Consider the following 6000-nt stretch of genomic DNA (forward strand, 5'->3'; position numbering starts at 1 on the left):
ACCTACTCTGGAAAGAAGGTCTGCTTCCATTGCCTTCAGACGCTTGAAAGGTTCACATACATTTGATTTGCTCGCAGGGACCTTGGATGACATCCACTCGGAATATGGCATCTCAGAAAAAATTGTCAGAACGACAACTGATAGTGGATCAAATTTGATCAAAGCCTTTAAAGTGTATGGTGAACAGAGTCAGGAAGAGTTAATTGGTGCTGACACTGCTGAGGCAGTGACACTGGAGTGTGAGAATGATGCAGAAGGATTTGAAGGTCAGGACACCTGTTCCATTTTAAACACTAACAGTGGGTTGGAGTATCATCTACCCAAGCATCAGCGTTGCGCGTGTCATCTTCTTAATTTGGTGGCTACTGTGGATGCTTCCAAGGCAGAGGACAGCAGTGAGGTATTTAAGAAGCTTTCCCGTTCAACATTTGCGAAATGCCAGGCATTGTACAATAAAACCAGCCGGTCTGCCATCAGTGCTGAGATTGTGCAAGAAGAATGTAGGGCTGGGGTAAACGATTATTAATTAAACGATTAGTCGGGCGATTATTTTATCGATTAGTCGACTAATCTAACGACTAATTGGAATTATTTATCCTGTCTGTTATTCGCATATCTCTGTCGAACCGTTACTCCGATGGATTTCAAACTCGACAGCTGTCTGGGCACGAGTAAGTGCAGTGCCAAGTTTGACGTTGTTTGGATGAGAAATGCAAAAGATATGTTAAATATATCGGTAAAAGAAGCACTTAGAAGGTTGTGGTTTAAAAATAAACATTCTGACAAAAACACACTCTTTACTTCTGAATAATATAGTATAAATGTGATAAATCCTTTTTTTATGCAATTAATCCATTGAATCAATATAAAAGTTATTTTTCACATTGAAACTGTTGAAAATACACAACAAAGTAAGTTGATCCACATATGACAGCCTCTGAACTCGGTCAATACTAATCTGGACTAAACATAGGCTACATTCAATCAGCCATCGCTAAGAAATACCTTCTGAACGACGGCGACCTTCTTTTTTGACGGCGATCAGCAGTAAAATGGCTTAGGTCCTGCTCGGTTTTCGTTGACTTTGAGTACAAGAATTGAAAGTTTTTTAAAAGATCCCCTGGGGTTAACGTGTCAGCATTCGAAGAAGTTTGACGCTGTCGTGTGAGAACAAGCAACAGTCGGCATTTCTCTTCCTCCCGCGTGCCTCATCTTCTTAATCTCCTCACGTAAATGATTAGATTTCGATGGCTTACGTTTCTTCCCTACGGCAGAATCCACCACAGGTTCATCAATGCCGTCAAATGTATTAATTTTTTTGTTTGTTTGTTGATCAAAAAGTGCAAAGTAGATAAGGAAAACTAGGATGTCGGGTGTCAGAGCGCCACCGTTACTGTTTACAATGCGTGGAATGGTGCGCTGTGATTGGTTGAGCGGATTTATGGCATTCTGCAGAGAAAGGAGACTGGCGTTTGTCGCGGTTTGGAAAGAAAGGGAGAAAACATGGCAGAATAACACGGCGGGCACGGTGTGTGTGTGGCGAGCTGTACCTCCGGGAATGGTGCAAATAAATAAATAAATAATAAATAATAAATAAAGAAGCGTCGACGCAAAAAATATGACGTCGACGTAATTTCGACGTCATCGACGAACCGCTACAGCACTAGAAGAATGTAAGCTGCAGTTCATTCAGCCCAACCACACACGATGGAATTCAGTGTACAATGCTGCAGAGAGGGTAATGCGGATGCTACAGGAGCAGGGAGAAGCATCCCTTCAGAATGTATGTGCAGCATTCAAAATGAAAATGTAAGTCTGTTTGCTCAATCTCACTTTGTTCTAATTGGAATAGTAAAGAAATTGTTCACTTAAAACTGAAAACTGTCACTTACACACCCTCAAGTTGTTTCAAACTAGGGATGGGACGGTATGAACATTTTATATCACGATTATAGTGACCAATATTATCACGGTTTTGTTAAAACGAGATGAAAGTGTTCAAAAAGAGTTGTCACTGAAGACATTTCAACAAGTTTTATATTTGAAAATCAACAAACAACAAATAAAACAAGCAGCTCTATGCACTTTTTAAAGCATTTCCTTCCTTATAATGACAGTCATCAATAGCAACGCATTATAACACCGCACACATCCATTGTAACAACCACCTATAGTAGTGTTCATGACATGAATGTGGGTGTGCCTTTAAGATAACTTCCTTCTATGGCGTACGTTATTATATGCATGCTGTTTTTATGTGAGCGTGCACGCACAGTGAGAGTGAGATTGCTGCGCAAAGGAGTAGTATCAAGCTGCAGACTCAGAGCCTGCATCTACAGTCCCGCACCCAGAGTCCCGCATTCTCAGACCCCTCGTTTTTCGAGACACCGCCTCCTATCAAATTGGATCGGATAAACATGTGAAGAACTTATGCCGAAACGTGAGTATCGTCAATTTTATTTAGCGAATCATACTCATTCAATTTCTTTTTTAATCAAACTACGTTATAGCTCATCAATACGCCAACATATGAATAGTCCATTTAATATTTGTAAAGATAGTCTGTAACAAAATTTGAGCCATTAATGTATGTTTTTTCGCCTTTTTTGCCCGAAAATATTTTGATAGCTCACTGATTCTTGAGAGTCGGGACAAAACACGTTTTAAAAAACGTTTTAAAAAAATACACACTATATCAATTAGAGTAATATGTTTCTGCAGAGAAAGGTCTTAGCTATTTAACCATGTAAAGGAACAGGTTCTAAATAAAAACACATTTTTAACAAATAAACATGTTTCCCTTCAGAACTGGATTTGTGTCCAGTTCACACACTAAAAAGTATACAATTTTAATTCTTCAAATCAAACAAGAATCTAAAGTTCTGAAGTATATTGTAATAGTGTTTAGTTACTCTGATATGTAAAAAAAATACAATATATAAACTTAAGTTGTGATTTCACAATCTTCTGAAAACTCAGATTTCTAAATATTTGCATTTTCAAACTTTGATTTTAATTTCAATATTGTAAAAACAAATTCCTTAAATAAATAAAACATAAGAGGATGTAGATCAGATGGTCCTTTATTACAAAAACAACATAAACTGAAGGAAGAATATTTTTTTCCCCCAAAAAATTTACAAAAACATACGAAGATCTGACGGTGTTGATGAAAAACTGACGGTGTTGACGGAAAAACTGACGGTGTTGACAAAAAATGTTTTAATGTTTTACCTCAGATTTGTGAAATGTTCACCTGTTTTTCATGATATGTTCTGACAATAAAGAGTAGTTTAAAACCACAATTAACACTCTGTTTTCTACATCTTTCACTTAGGAGCAAAAATCTGCCTTTAAACTTTAAAGAAATAAAGATTTGACATTTATCGTGATAATTATCGATATCGACTGATATTAAAAAAAATTATCGGGATATTTTTTTTGGGCCATATCGCCCAGCCCTACACTGGCTTCTCATTTCTCTATATCTGTCTCTACATATATAAATATATTAAAGTGCTGGCAAAGTTACACGTTACACAATAATAAGCAGACCACTGCCTGCCCGTTCTCTACAAGTCAGATGCGTACGGTTAAATAATGTAATGCATGCTATGTATGTGCATTTATGTGTAAATAAAACCCTGAAATAACAGTTTAACCCTTCACTATATTATATTCGCACATTAAGAGGTTATTGGTGGATTTGTCAACTCCGTCAGCTTACAGGTCAACTCCGTCAGACATAGAACCTGACGGAGTTGACGTCTGACGGAGTTGACGTAAGGGAATGTTTTTTCCTGCCAAAACATGTATTGTACACTGCAGCTAGGTAGTTTATCCTCAGTTGCTAGATGTCCCAATAACCTCACTAAAATGCTTAAATTCAATTCACTATGGTTTAAAAAAAAGTATCTTAACAGAAAGATGGTATTGACATGGTGCAGCTGTGACCATAGGAATATTGACATTGTTTGTCTAAAATATAAAAAAATGTAAAATGTACCAGAGAATGTGTGGTAGTGCTGCATTCACCACAGGCAGGGAGATGAAAAGGGGTCCTCAGGGATATAGCTGACCATGCTATTTCCTGATTTAAAGAGCTTTATGAAAAAATCTGACGGAGTTGACAGAAACTGAGGACACAACTTTAATAGGCAGATTTTTATAGAAAATATTGTTTGATGTTCACTCCATGCATTGTTTTTTATATTTATACCCCTTATTTTTTATTTGATATATATGTTTTCATAATTGTAGAGCTTTTTAAAAGTTTTTTGGGATGGTTAATATTGTGACCTCTTGCTGAGGACAAGTGCAATAACATGGACCTTCTAACCACAGACCATACATTTAAACAAATTTTCCCCAAAAAGATAAAAAGGGTTATTCTAAAAATCAGATAGGTATATAGAATTCCTTTAGATTTAACTTTGTAAGTATGTCAATCATGATGAATTTCTTAATTTTTGCTATAAATTAGACTTTTCTATGTGGGACATGTTTTGTCCCGACTCTCAAGAATCAGTGAGCTAACGTTAGCCTTTAACCTTGGACTTTTTGTAGACAAGCCATTGTAAAAATTGTATTAAAATTTGTTGACATTAAAGTAGACCAAGTAAATACATTAAGTGTGTTAATATCAAAGAATGTCATCATTAATTATTTAATCAGATTTACCGTTTGACCTTTTTTTTTAATTACCGGACCTTTTCCCCTAAAACTATAAATTGAATTAACGTTAATTAATGCCGGAGCAATTATTTTACTTTATATAATTTATGTAGACTACTTAAATTAGTTCTTATAAAACGTAAGTATTAAAATGAATCAATATTAATTTAACTGTGATATGTGTAACGTCTCAAGGTTGAAGAAGATGAAGTTCCAGGCCAAAGATCCAAAATACTCAATATTTATTTAAACTGAAGAATATACGAAACAGTGTGCGTGCACAGACAACAGAGTGCTAACACAAACATTGACCGACAATTGAATGATGAACAGAGAGAACTTAAATACACAGACAGATGAACACAAGACAGGTGATGCAAATGGTGATGATGATGAACAGGTGGGTAATGAAGGGAGTGAGTTCAGGTGTGGAAACAAAGAGGATTCTGGGAACTGTAGTGAAGACGAAGACAGAATGGTGAATGTGACAATATACAATTGCCTAATAATCAAATTTACTATGCCTTCACTATGTATTAACAATATTTTTGACAATGGCATTCATCTTTTATTTTAGTGAAGTTGAGGAATTTGACAGAGCGTTTGCAAAAATAATGAAAAAAGAAGGAACATTCGCCTGCCAGAAAGTAATTATTTTACCTTATGCATTTACATTGCATTTATTCATTTAGCATTTATCCAAAGCGACTTATAAATGAGGAGGGTTTTTTTAATGCAATTGAAGACGAAAAGTAAAGTCACTAACACAATTCTTTCTTCCTTTTTTCTTTGCTTTGTCCTGTTTACAGCAAGATGATGTTTAGGTGATCGTTAAATAAAGTACAGAATTGTTTATTATTGCTGTTTTGTCTATTCTTTTTTGAGTTTTGCTTTGCATTCAAAATATCAAAAAACAAGTTTTGTAATGTTAGCATGGTATAATGTTAATTGGACCATTACAAGGTTGAACTGAAAGAAAATTTGGAATTTTAATTAAAAAAAACATTGTAGCAATATAATATCACATAATATTTTTCAGAAGATAGTTCATTCTGTAGGCTAATTGTATCCCTTCCATCAGTAATTTTCTTTCAATTACACCCACGCTCAAAAAATAACTACTGGGTAATTTGTTAGTCAGAGAACACAATGAGTTTTTTGGCACATGCATTAAGCAGGGAACGCAAATATTTATTTGGATAACTTTAAATAAAACGAGACCGTAATATTGATAAGGGTGTTATACGATCTTCTGAACAGCAGGAGGCGCTGTCTCGAAAAACGAGGGGTCTGAGAATGCAGGACTCTGGGTGCGGGACTGTAGCT

The sequence above is a fragment of the Abramis brama genome (assembly GCF_963993115.1).
Source record: "Abramis brama genome assembly, chromosome: 4".
Lineage (NCBI taxonomy): Eukaryota > Metazoa > Chordata > Actinopteri > Cypriniformes > Leuciscidae > Abramis > Abramis brama.